At 36.3% G+C, this 14,656-nt stretch overlaps 1 pseudogene; it reads left to right on the top strand.

Moving 5' to 3' along the window:
• The first annotated feature begins 3,194 nt into the window (after nucleotides 1–3,194).
• On the top strand, nucleotides 3,195–9,588 carry LOC124976602 (putative high mobility group protein B1-like 1; annotated as a pseudogene).
• Nucleotides 9,589–14,656: the final 5,068 nt, after the last annotated feature.

The following is a 14,656-nucleotide window of genomic DNA, read 5'->3' as shown; positions in this document are numbered from 1 at the left end:
ACCATCAAGAATGGGCCAGGCATGGTGGCATACACCTGTAATCCCAGTGACTCAGGAGGCTGAGGTAGGAGGGATCGTGAGTTCAACACCAGCCTCAGGAACTTAGCAATTCCTGAAGCAACTTAGAGAGACCCAGTCCATAAATAAAATATAAAAAATGGGCTATGATGTGTCTCAGTGGTTAAGTACCCCTGGGTTCAATCTCCAGTACCAAAAAAAGGAAAAGAAAAGAAAAGAATGGACAATTATAGCTTGTGTCATATTCCAAGTGATGTATATCTTGTAGTTACCAAATCCTGCAGATACGGCCTATCTCCCAGAAATTATAAAAGAATACAACTTTTACAGTTCATTTTTCATTCACAAAAGACAGCCTTCACACTTGCTAATTATTTATCATTTCTCTTAGTGCATTACTGCTATTATACTAATGTAATTTTCATTATTAATTTTATTGTCATAACTTCAATGACTATGGTATAACACTGATAATAAAAAGTCTATGGGCCAAGAGTATTGTAAAATCCTTGTTTTATAATACTACAGAAGGAACCGCAGACAATGGTTTCAGTCTTTTCTTATTTGAATCACATCAGCATAGAAAAAGATCACGATAGTCTTTCTTGTTACCATATATACGCACAGAACATTCTCTCCAGAACAAGATGTGCTAGGTTTATGACACTCAATTTTTCACAAGGAAAAAAATCCAATCATAACCATATTGTGAATGTGTCCTCTAAGAATCCATCATGTGGAAATTCCTGAGAATGTATATTCAGTCCCAACGATTCCCTGGCTGATCTTTGACATTTTCTGATCTTAAAAATTTACATTCTAATTAGTGTCATGCATAACTAACTGTCAGTTCTCAGTATGTGTTGAATTTCTCAAGAGACTGGGATTGCCAGCTGTAGGGGTGTTGAGATCTGGGCTCAAATCCTGTCATACCTGTCTGTGGGGCAAGTTACTTTACCTCTTGTGGCTTCAGTTGTCTTATAGTAAAAATGGGGCTAAGTGAGGAACTGCAACTCATAAAGTTTTTGTGGGGATTAAATGAGATAATATGTGTTAAAAAGTTAACATAGTACCTGTGGGGTGTGTGTGTGTATGCAGAGTGAACACTGAAAAAAGTATCAGTAATTGATTATATACACCATTTTCCTGCCTTAAGCTTTATTGTACTTTTTGGAGAAACCTTTGTACCTCATTTGATGATTTATTTTGAGTTATTGTAGGACTATTAATCAATGCCAGTGTTTCATTCTCTTGACCCTTGGAAGCTGAGGCAGAAATGAAAATCCATATTAAGTGCCCCAAGCCAGTTTGATTTTTGGTATTTAGAGTAAACCTATTGCCTTTTTTTTTTTTTTTTTCTTTTTTGCGGTACTGGGGATCGAACTGAGGGCCTTGTGCTTGCAAGGCAAACACTCTACCAGCTGAGCTATCTCCCCTGCCCAAACCTATTGCTTTTAAGATGAATACACATTTATTTCCATTCTGAAACACCAGATTATCATATGATGAATTTTCTTAAAGTGATTTTTTTAAAGTGCAGGATTAGTAGTTTGCAAAACTGGCATTTTTATCGCAATGTTGTTTCAATTTGTATCTGATTATGGTTGAGCATCATTTGTTTTATATGGCAAGAAAGGTTGCTCTTGCATGAAAGATCTGTTACCATCTTTCTCTTTCTCTTTTATTGGATATTTTGTTCTTTTCAATTTTTGTAATGATATAATTTAATGTATTTAATTCACATTTTATTTTAATGTACTTTATAGTTTTATGTTTATGTAATTTTAAATATTTTATTATTAATAATTATGTAATATTATTTTACTATTATTGTTATTTACATGAATTCTTTACATATGTATTATACTTATCCTTATTAGATAACCATATATAAGGATGTGTCTTATTTTGTATAAAATCTATCTTATAAAAATAATTATGCAGAGAAACAAAAGAATATAGTTCCCACAGCTAGGAGTAATTTTTACTTCTATATATTTTAAAAAATTTTTATTAACATATATTAATTATATATATTAATGAGGTTCAGTATGATGTTTCTGTACATGGATATAGCATTCATTGACCAATCTTTTCTTTTTCTAATCTCCTAGCAACACTCTTCCCAATCTCTAGTAGTCACTTTCTATTTTCAAGTCAACATTTTTCAGCTTCCACATAAGAGAGAGAACATGTGGTACTTGTCTTTCTGTGCCTGGCTTATTTCACTTAATGACTCCAGTTCCATCTTACTGCAAATGACAGGCTTTTATTCTTCTTTACGGCTGAATTATACTCCTTTTTGGGTGTGTATCCTACATTTTCTTTATCCATTCATCTGTTGATAAGTACCTAGGCTGAGTTTATCTTACACAGTTAGAAACATTTTGTTTATTTATTTTTATTTTTTGTTTCGTTTTGTTTTGTTTTGTTTTTAGGACAGGGTCTGAGCATATTGCCCAGGCTGGCCTTGGACTCATAATCTCCTGCCTCAGCCTCCTGAACAACTGGGATTGCTCTAGAAACATTTTAATAGCTATCCTTTTTAGTCCTTTTTTTATGCAAATATGTGTGTGGATTTTACACAAAAATACTGTATTACAAATGTTTTATAATCTGATATTGTCCTTACCTATATATCTTAGTCATGTTTCCATTTTGCTGAATATTTAGCTATAAGATAATTTTAGTTTCTGGGTAGAATGCCATGATATTGCTATATCATAATATATTTAATAATCTCTTTTTAAACAATTTGGCAATTATTTTTAAAAGCTACTTGGTACAAGTATAATTGCTAACTTAATAATTGCTAACTTAAGTCCTGATGGACTTAGGTCTTTAAGCCTTTCTGTTCTGACTGCAGTTCATAATAAAAAGTAGAGTATTCTGTGGCTCAACTCTGACCTGTGCATGTGACATCCACATGACACACCTGTAAGTGGGAAACATGTTGAAACAAAACCCACTCTTGTAATTACTTATTTGTCCTTTTTCACATCACATTTAAAAGAAATTCTGGTTACAGTCCACTAAATGTATTCCACCCAAAGGAACTTTTACCCTTATTTTGAAAATCATGGTCTAAGTCAGGGTCCTAGGGAACAGGGCTGTGCTTGGCAAAGGGAACATGAATACATTTGTGTGTCGAGCCGCAAGCCTGTTGTTAAGTCATCATGTACACCCAAGATGCCCGCTTCAAGCAGTGTGCTTGGTGCGAAGTAGACTCCAGTGACTCTGGAGTCAGACAGTGTGGGTTTAAACGCTGGCTCTGCCACAGACTGGTTGGTGACCATAGGCAAGTTACTTAATCACTCTGAACCTCATTTTCCTCACCTGTAAAATGAAGATAATAATAGCACTTGACTCACAGAATTGTTATGAAGATTAAATGAATTCATTTTTTAAAAATGCTTACAGCAGTACCTGCTACATAACAAACAAAACATGATTTTATTACATAAACAAATAGGACTTTCTTGGCAGTCAAATGGTTATACCAAAAGGTATATAAAAACATCAGGCTTCCGAAGCTTATTGATTAATGACACTCACTACTCTCTCTCCAACCCCTCAAAAAAAGTCGAGCCCAATTTTATTCCTACCAGCAGCAACAGACCTGAACAGGTGAAGTCCTCAGGTGTTCAGACCTCATCAGTTCCCTGAGGCAGTGTGGTGCGAGAGGGGTGGCTTTCTCAAGTAGTGAGAGAAGGGAGACCGCAGCCATTGCTCACAAGGGATACCCACTGATGCTTGGCAGAACTCTCCAGCAGAACCAGGCTTGTCGTGAAACCCCAGGGACGCTCTGTGGAGTGGGTGGGAGGACCTCAGCATGGGCCTGGGGAGTAAGCAGAATGTTGACGATTCTCAGGCAAATACCCTTCTCCAGACCATCCCTCTGTTAATCTCACTCTTGCCAGCCTGCCATACATTCCAGCCTTAAAACCCTACCTCAAATTTGCAAGTAAATGTCTAATCCCATATAGTTAGTGTCGAGTATGTTTCCCCAATAGATGGGTTGCTTTTTGAAAGCTGGTGTCCACCTGAACTACACACACACACACACACACACACACACACGCACACACTCACACACTCATGCACACAGTCATAACTTTTTCTTTTTTCTTTTTGCCTTTGGGGAAGGACATATCCATCTCAAGTTCCAACTTGTTTACAAAATATTCCCTGACATCTCCAACCCAGGTGGATCTCTCCTTCCTCTGAGCTCCCACAGCAGCTGTAGGTAGAGCCATCGTATTTAATACTTAATTATATGCTGTTGGTTCTAGAATTGTCTCAGATGTTAGTGGTTTCCCCCAACCATACGTAAGTTCTTTGAAATCAATCATCATCATATCAAATTTCTTTTGAATCCCTCACTGGCTTGGCACATTGTAGGTCTTTAGTAAAAAGTCAAAGATCAATTGATTGATACAAGTATAAACTGGACAATAATGCATTGAAACAAAATTATATTAAGGAAGATAAGTTTTCCAAACTTTATGACTTTCACAGACAAATTCCAAAATGGAGTAAATATTAAAGTATTTAGAAATCAAATAATTACTAAAACAAAATATAGGCAAATGTATTTATAATCATGGAGCAAATGAAATAAGTCCAACTTTTCCCAGCAGGATACAAGCACAGAAATACACAAGAAAGAAAAGATAGATAAATCCAATAATAAAAAAAAATTTAAACTTCTCTGTGGCAAAGTCTTTTTTAAATTTACGAGGAACTTGTACAAATCAAGAAGATGATAAACAATCCTTCCCTCAACCCAAATTGCAAACCCAAATTGTATTTTTTCTTTCTGACCTTTGTTCTTCACTCATCTGCAGAGAATCTTTTGCCTCTACTGAGGATCTTAATTTTGTTTCCCTTCAAATTCTGTCTCCATAGGAAATCTTCATCTTTTTTCCCACCTCTCTCATTGGTCCTTTATACTCTGATTTTTTTAATATGCAGAAAGTAAAGGGACTTTGTAGTAGCATTTTGGGAAAGGAATGACTTTCTTTGAACTTGCTGCAAGTGACTCTTAGTGGGTACACTGACCTCCAATGGCATGGGTGTTTCAGAGTGAGCAGAATATCACAATTTGAGCCAAATATTAAAAAGTTGTGTGAGTCAACTTTCTGTTACTGTGACAAAATGCATGAGATAACCAACTTGAAAAGGGAAAGTTTATTTGGGCTCCAAGTTTGAGAGGTTTTACTCTGTGGTCAGTTGATCCTGTTGCTCTTGGACCTGTGGCAGGGCAGTACATTTTGGTGTGAATCAAGATTACATGAAAGAAGATAGGTTTTCTATATTTTACAACTTTTACAATTTGGATGGACGGTAGGGTTGTGGTGAAGTGGATCAGCTTCCTAATGGAATGCAAAAGAGAGAACAGGAGACAAAGGTTCCACATCCCCTTTGAAGGCATGCATCCCAAGCCTAAAACCTCCCACTAAGCCCCACCTCTTGCAATGTCCACCACCGCTACAGAACCTTAGCTCCACAGACAGCACCAGGGAGCTGAGAACCAGATGGGCACTGGGAGACTCTGTGCCTTACTGAGGAAAAACTAGACGAGAAAAGGAGATCCTAGGAAGCAGAGAGGCAAAATGTCATCATATACATGTTTTGTGCAAACTTGCCAGGAGAAGCACAAGAAGCAGCACTCAGATGCTTCAGTCAACTTCAAGGAATTTTCTGAGAAGTGATCAGACAGGCGGAAGGCCATGTGTTAACAAGCAAGGAAGATTTGAAGGTGTGGCACAGGCAGACAAGACCTGTTAGGAGAGAGAAGTAAAATCCTATATCCCTTCTAAAAGGGAAGTTAAAAGAAGTTCAAGGATCCTAATGCACCCAAGAGGCCTCCACCAGCCTTCTTGCTCTGTTCTGAGCATCACCTAAAAACCAAAGAATGCCCCAGCCTATCCATTGGTGATGCTGCAAAGACACTGGGAGTGACGTGGAATAACACTGCTGCAGATGACAAGCAGCCGCCCTGCTAGCTGGAGGGAAAATACAAAAATCTTGCTGCCAACCAAGTTAATGGAAAACCTGATGCAACAAAAAAGGAGTTGTCAGGGCTGAAAAAAGCAAGAAGAAGAAGAAGGAAGAGGAGGGAAATGAGGAAGATGATGAAGAAGACGATGAATAAGTTGACTCCAGAACAATTTTTTCCTTGTCTATAAAGCATTTAACACCCTTGTCCCCACTTTACAACTCATTCTTTTTAAAGAAATGAAAACTGACTATAAGGTTGTATGAGATTTGTTTTAAAACTATACAGTGTCCTTTTTTTTTTTTTTTTAATAGTTGACACACGACTGAATGTGTCTTTAGATAGCCCTTCTGGTGCTGCTTTCAGTAGCTACTAACCTTGCCTGGTACAGTATGGAGGTTGTAAATTAGTATGGAAATTTAAATTGGGTTTTTGTTGGTGCACAGCACAAATTAGTCATATATAGGGATGTATAGGGTTGGTAGTTTTTTCATCCAGTTGTTTCTCCTGAAGTGTATGAAGGGTTGTTCTGTTAACTATTGAATACCAACTGTAATTGCAAAAAAAAAAAAAAAAAAAAAAGTTTTAACTCTTTTGATGACATTCTGAATACTTCTAAGTAAATACAATTTTTTGATAATAATAAGCAGTGTTTCCACCGCCTCCCAATAGCACCAAGCTGAAAACTAAGCCTTAAACACATGGACCTTTGGAGAACACTCCAGATCCAATCTACAGTGGCAGTCAGTGGTTAATGACATCATTGGTTAAATCTTAGGTGGCTAGTCTTTCCTGAATGATGTGTTTTGCCCTTAGTTCAGTCTATTAGGTGCATTATAGAGAAAGGGTTTCACTATAATGTTATGGCATATAATCTTGGAAAACTAGGAACATCAGAAATTTCATGCAGGACTTCATTTGAGGATGAAAACTGAAACATATTTAAGAAGCAGAGAAATCATGTATCAAGTTTTAGATGTTTGTTTGCTTTCTAATTCTGATTATTTTCCAGAATAACAGAATCAAACCAAGACATTTTTTTTTAATCACTAGGAGAAAATGCATCTTCCTATGTTGCCAAGCAGTTGAAAGGAGTTTTTGTGTATACAGAAGATGCTCAAACTGGAGGAGGACACAAATGTGAATACATGAGCTCTGTTGGAGGATATTTTTGAGGATATTGTTAGTGAGTTTGGTGTATAAATAAGTCAGTCATTGAAATGGATCTAAGTTAATTTTAGTTTCTTTGGGACCACATTGAAAAGCATCATTGTTTATCAAGAGGAAAGAACTGTTGATAGAGGGAAGCTTATCTTTTATAAACTATTACAAAGAATAAAAAGGAATTAAAACTATCAGTTTAGACTACCTGAATGTTCCTTAGAAATGCCCAAGTCCTGACATTCCGACTATTTAAAAGAGCACTGAAAAGACACCAATGAACATATAAGGATACCTTTGCTCTCCTTTGGGGCTCCTTTAGTATATTCTGGGATGTGAAGTTTTATCAAACCATTTTTATTTAGGAAATTTGGAAAAACATTTTTTTTATTTCTATGCCCCTGTAAGCAACATTAAAATTAGTATGTACATGATACATTTTTTTCAAGGATGTAGCTTTAAAAATAACAAAATTCCAATTTACTGAAGAAAAAGACACAAGCATAATAAGTTATAGCAATTCCCAAGTAGAATCTGCAATAACCCTACTAAATTCAAGGCAGTTTCTCCACTGCCAAGGTGCCTGGCCACAGATTAAGCAGCCCCTTGAATTGAGGGTTCCATTCAATTTAGTTAATGTAAACATTCAATTGTTTTTATAATTTGGTAAATTAGTATATTAATAAAATTTTCAAAGATGATCCATCATCTTTATTTAAAAATACCTCAAAATGATATTCTGTCAGTTGGGTGGAAAGCAGGAATAATGATGCACAACTGTGAAGAGGTTTCTTTTCCTCTAAAAGTCAGTCAGCCATACAACATCCAGAAGAGTGGAGTCAGAATACAAGAGTATGAGTCTGAGAGGTTCCTTCTTACTTTAAATCAGAGCAAGGCAGAACTAATTTCTACTAAGGGATTTGTACTTCAGAAAATGAGATGAATATTTAAAGATATGCAATTAACTGAATCATTAGAAGGAATGATCATTAAAAAGATGAAATACAAGGGGAAGTACATTCGTTAGGAATGAGTAGAGATGATGGTGTTACTAACCTATATAGATTTTACTTACTGAGAGGGGTCAAATAACACTCCCTTAATTGATGAAGGAGGTGACCATAGTTGGAGGGAGATTTTGGAACTTAGCAGAAGAATTAGGGAAGAATAGATGGTGGATCCTTTGGAATTCATTGCTGATAAATGCTTTGTAGTTCTAATATTATAAAGCAAAATGAGAGGCCAGACTTTTAAATTTACAAACATGTTTTGGCTCTTTCTGTATATACTTAAAATAGATTGTAGATTAGTGTAAAAGTGTGCTCATGAGCAAATTTGTCTTGGTGTTTGTAATCATAATTTAAATGGTTGTTGTGTCTGGAAGAACTTTATCTTATACCAAAAAAAAGTAACAAATACATTCTACATGTTGACCATTTAGACTAGCTAGTTGGCTCTCACCATCTGAGCTTCCTAGGGATGCTGAAGAGGTTACAATGTTGTCAAACTAAGGCAGAGTGACTGGGCAGGTGACAAAACTCAGAACTGGGCCTGGGTGTGGCCCGGACTGGGGCTGCTTAAACAAGGGAAGGACAAGAGTTTCCATTGCCCTACCCAAGGAACTCAGGTCAGACTTGAAACTTCTGACACTGATCTGCATACCAAGATCTATGCTAACATCAAAACACTTGTTGACAGCATTTACTGCTTCTTCTGGGTCAGGTGTTACTAATCGAGATCTGAATACTTTTGAGGAAAACACTGAATTCCCTGAAATTACAAGCAAAATTTGTTGTGTAGATGAGCATGTGTTTTTCTAGAGTATCATTCATCAGATTTTCAGAGGGTCATAATCTCAAAACAAAAGTGAGAACTACTTTTCTAGAGGGGTAAAATTCTCTAGGATTTTGCTGATATGCAAAATTCTATAATTTCCAGCCTCTTCTTCAGAAGAATTAAGTTGAATAATTTAAAACTTCATTGTATTTTTTCTTTTTGCAGTTTTTGTTGCATAAAAGTACAGAAAAGTATTTTAGTTCACCCAGATTTAATCTTCCGTGTTAAAACAAAAAAGTATGAGTTGGTTCATTCATTACAAATGACATGCCTATTTAAAAGGAAATACCACTTCATACTTCAACATTCAATTTGAATTCTAGTTATTTTAACCAAAATATTTCAAAGTCCTTCTCAAAAGAAACAAAACCACAGGCCTCTCCCTGTCTATCCTGAGGAAATATAATAGATAAAACTTTTTCTCATTTAAAAGTACATAAGAATTCTAGTTAACCAGTTAAAAAAATTTAAAGTAGGGTAAATAGTCAATAAAAAAGATAAAAGGGAACACTCAAAATGACCAGTTAAATCCAGTGAAGACAGAAAAAAAGGAAAATGAAAACCAAGAATAAGTGTAATAAATAGAAAATAGCAAGAAGGTAGAATTTAATCCTGTGATACCAATCATCTAAGTGTGAATGATTTGAACACACGAGTTAAGAGACAGAGATTGCTAGACTGGATAACCTAGCAAGACCCAATTACATACTGTCTACAATAAACCCACTTGAAATGTAAGGACTTAGATTAAAACTAAAAGGATGGAGAAAGATATAACATGAAACACTAAGTGAAAACCGGAGTAAGTATACTAATTTCAGAAAAAGCAGACCTCAGAATAACAAGTTTATCAGAGATTAAGAGAGACTTTACACAGTAATTACAGAGTCCATTTTCCTAGAATACATAACAATCCTAAATACGTATGCGCCTAACAATAGAGCTTCAAACATGTGAGTCAAAAACTGACAGAAGCAAATAAAGACAGACAACTACCCAATTAAAATGGCAGATTTCAATAACTCTCCCTCAGTGACTGATAAAACAAGTAGAAAAAAAAAAAAAAAAAAAAAAGAGTATCGATCACCTAAACAGCATTATTCAGCAACTTGACTAATTGACATTTATAAACCACCCCACCTAGCGGCAGCAGAATACATATTCTTCTCAAGCACACATGGAACATTCACTAACTTAAACCATATTCAGAGTTATAAAGCAAATCTTACCAAAATTAAAAAAGAAATCACATAAAATATGTTCCCAGACCATAATGAAATTAAAAGCAAATATATAACAGAAATACATCTGGAAAATCTTCAAATGTTTGGGAATTAAACAACACACTCCTATATAACCCATAGGTCAAAGAGGAAGTCCCAAGAGAAATTTAAAGCACATGGGTGTGAAGCCAGGACAGGGTGTGGTATAAGGGAAGTTGGCATGGCCTACCTGTGAAATGGAAACAGGAGCCAGGCCCTCAGGGCCCTGAGGGGAGTACAAACACATGAGATGTGGGATGAGGTTAAGCAAGGTTGGAGTTGTGAGTGTGGGTTGGGGCGCTAGGGTGGGGAGGCAGTGCTTGGAGGACATTCAGGGCCTCAGTGGTAGGTTCCCAGTACAGCTGCCCAGGTTTTCTTCTAAACACTCTGCTTTAATGAACACAGTAAATCACATTCCTTTGGACCAGATAGGGAAACAAAGTCAAAGGATATAGTCTAGTTTTCAGTAGAATACTCAATTTATAGCTCTTTGTTTTTGATCTGTTCCTTCCAACTCTCAAAGTACCCCATACTAAGCTTTCCCCAATATAGACAAATTGTAAAAATCATAACTATGGCTTGCTTACTATGAGGTAGACACTATGCTAAGCATTTTGTAAATGTCATTCTATTCAGTTCTCATCAAAAAACACCTGTCAGGGAGATATTCTTATCTCCATTTCACTGGGGTATAAACGGAGATACAAAAAGATTAAACAGGAATACAACTGGTAAGTAACAAAGCCAGGATTTGACTCCTGTTGCTCCTAAGACTGTCAGTACCCATGGTGCAATGCTCCCCACTGAGGTTGATTGGTGGTTATTAATTTTGTACTCCTTAAAGTCTGAAACCACAAAAGTCTGAAAGGATCTGCTGGAGATGTTTTGCTTTCCTTGGGCAGAAATCTAGATGGTTTAGAGTACCCATAGAGGGATTTAGTAGGAGTTGGTGCTGCAATTATATTGAAGCAGAACCACTGAAACACACATCTATGGTATCTTCACTAGGATACACTTCACTAGGTTGAACAATCCATATACTGTCAGCGGGCCTTCCTGTTGGTCTCTTTGTCAGTGGACCTCTGAACCAAAATAAGTTGCATGGTGAAGAAATTCACTTTAGGCACACAATCTTCAATTGGGTCTTTTGTGATTACTAGAAAATACTGAGATTAAAAACAAAATGAAAAAAATAAAATATTCTTTTCATCACACAGTGGAAATATTGAAGGAAAATCAAAAGAATGCTAGACTGCAGAAAAATGTTTATGTAAGCAGACAAGGTAAAATATAAAGCACGTGGTTGATGGTATATAATATGAAATTTTGACCTTCTCAAGATGGTGGATTAGAGGCACCCAGCACTCGTGTGTGTCTCAAAGTGGTAGAATTAAAATAATTGGAATGTAGCTGTTCATTGAGCTCCTTCTAGCATGCAGAGCATCTGAGAGATATTCCAACTGTCTCCAGTTGCAAATACTCCTACTAGTCATTTGATGAGCACCACAAAGGAAGGAAAAAAGGGGTGAATAACCCCCAACCTTTCCTCTGTCCAAGGAGTATACAACCTAAGAAGACATGGAGAACAGCTCTGATGGGCATAGGCTGAATTTCCACTCTTGCTCTTCATTCAAGTACCTCAGTGGAGAGGAAATTTTTATTTTTATTAATACTTCTTTTGTTGTTGCTATTTGATGTTTGTTTCTTTCTTCTTCTCTTTGAAATATTTAGTTTTTGTTTTCTTTTCCTTTACCTCATTTTTTACATTTCTTCTGCTATTTTAATTTTATTTTTATTATTTAAAAATTTAAATTTAATTCTATGTTATTTTTCCTTTTATTTTCAGTTGATGGTGTTGCTGTTTTGTTGTTATTTTTAATTGGTTTTTACTTTATTTTTTAATCTTTTTGTTTTCTCCTTCTTCTTTTGTTCTTCCTTTTTTCTTTGTGGTGCTGGGGATTGAGCCAGGCACATCAACTATGTTGGGTGGGTGCCGTGCCACTGAGCTACGCTCCAAGCCCAGCTAGAAGGCATCATACCTTGCTCCAGCCACAGTCTAATCCTGCTCAAACTGTGGTGGATGTTTCAATTTAAAGACTAGCAGGGGATAAAAGTCCCCAACCAATGACTCATCCCCAAGTGTATGTGTCTATGGGAGGTCTCAAGTCCTGCTCCTGGATACTCACCCCAAGAGCAATAGCAGAGAGAAATAGCACAAATGTTGTGCTTGCCACACCTATAAGGGATCTTCACATCAGTTGCTCCCCTACTCAATCAGATTGTATATCCCTAATAAGACTGGAGGTAAGTATCACAGAGGGGAAATTAGGACCCTGACCCCTGTCTTCTTCTGAAACAACTGGAGCTGTAGCAGTGTCTAAATAGAGGATAAAGACTCCAAACTCATCACCATGATTGAAACAGCCAGTAACTGAATAAATTTTAGGTAACAGAGTCAATATCAACAAACCCTGAGGAAACCACCAATATCTGAGATGGGCTTCCATTCCCACTGTAGGAATAAACACAGAGGGTGTGCCCACATATGCTGTTATCTACACATACCCTTCTTGAACTACCTGCTTTTGCAAGACCTACAGAGAAAGCAAGTCTTCCAGCTTCTAACACAGTATGCACTGGGTCAAAACCCACTAATTAAAGCTGAAGAAGCCACAGGGAAACTATGCAATGACTTCCAATTGGAATTAAACTCAACACTATACAACAAACCAGTATCCCAGGGCTCATCATGAAGAGAAAGCCACATATTAAGACCCTCACATTAGAGTGGGAGAGACATCTGTCCCAATAGATCTCAACATAAAAACAGGAAAAACAAGACAATATGACATTTTCCAAAGTTTATAGCTCTCTAATTAACTTATTCCAAAGATACCAAAGTGAATGGAATGCTTGACAAAAAATTTGAAAGAATGATTTTTAAAAATTCAATGGTTTCCAAGAGGATACAAATAAACAGCTGAATGAGTGAAGGAAGGCAACGAAGAGTGTGAATGAATGATTAATAAAAAGATGGAGATTTTGCAAAAGAAACAAATGGAAATCTTGAAAAGTTCGATGAGTCAGATTAGAAATTCAATTGGAAGCCTAACTAAGAGATAAGATCAAGTACAAAAAAGAATAGCAGGGTTTGAAGACAAGGTTGAGGAATGGCCACAGACAGTAATGAGGGGAGAAAAAAAATGAATGAACAGAACATACATGATATGTGGGACACCATTAAAAGTCTGGAATACACTAAATACATGTATAAGAGGACTAGACAGGGAAGAAGAGCTATAGACCTAAGGCACAGAACAAGCTATTCAGAAAAATAATAGAAGGTTCCTCAAATCATGGAAAAGACTTGAACATACAGAATACATTTAGAAACCCAAATAGATGCAACCAGACTAGAACCTCTCTACAACATATTAAACTGCCAAAATTACTGAAAAAACATAAATACTAAAATGCTGCAGGAGAGATGTCACATTTAATGGCAAACCCATCAGAATAACAACATATTTCTCAAGAGAAATTCTAAAGGACAGAAGACATGGAATGATGTATTTCAAGTCCTGAAAGAAAATAACTCCTGACCTAGATTATGATACCCAATAAAGTTATACTTCAGAATGGAAGAAGAAATGAAGACCTTTCAAGATAAGCATTAGGCAAGGGAATTCATCACTACCAAACAAGCATTACAGAAGATACTTAAGGGAATATGCCCAGAAGAGGAAGAAATATAAACATAATATGAGAGTACAGGAAAGAATAAATCTCACTAGAAGAGTACATAAGCAATTAGGGAATAGGAAAGTGATTAAAATTGGCAAGAATCAAATATTATTACTACAGAAAAGTATCAAACCTCTAAGATGAATGAGAGGAAAAAACAAGCAGGCAATATTCAAAACAACAAGAAGAGCTACAAAATGACAAGAGTAAGTACAGACTTTTCTATAATAACCCTGAATGTCTTAATTCTCCAATTAAAAACTGGAGGCTAACTGACTGGGTTAAAAAATAAGAACTAACAATATGCTGCCTGAAAGAAATTCATCTCACCAGCAAAAACATACAGAGACTGAAACTGAAAGAATGGAAATTGATATTTTAAGCAAACAGAAGCCAAAAGCAAGGAGGAGAAGCTATATTCATATCCAACAAAACAGACTTTAAGACAAAATCAGTTCAAAAGGACAGAATGTCACTACAAATGAATAAAGGAAACAATTCATCAAGAATATATAACAAACGTGGATGCTGATTCATTATGAGGTGGGGCGGCAAGGGAAGAATGGAGGAACTTTAGATTGAGTAGAGGGGAGTGAGAGGAGGGTGGGGGTATGAAGATGGGAAAGATGGTGGA

This window comes from Sciurus carolinensis, chromosome 2 (assembly GCF_902686445.1).
Source record: "Sciurus carolinensis chromosome 2, mSciCar1.2, whole genome shotgun sequence".
Taxonomy (NCBI): Eukaryota; Metazoa; Chordata; class Mammalia; order Rodentia; family Sciuridae; genus Sciurus; species Sciurus carolinensis.
Note: the sequence above shows the minus strand (reverse complement) of the source record. Positions and strands in the feature narration are given on the sequence as shown.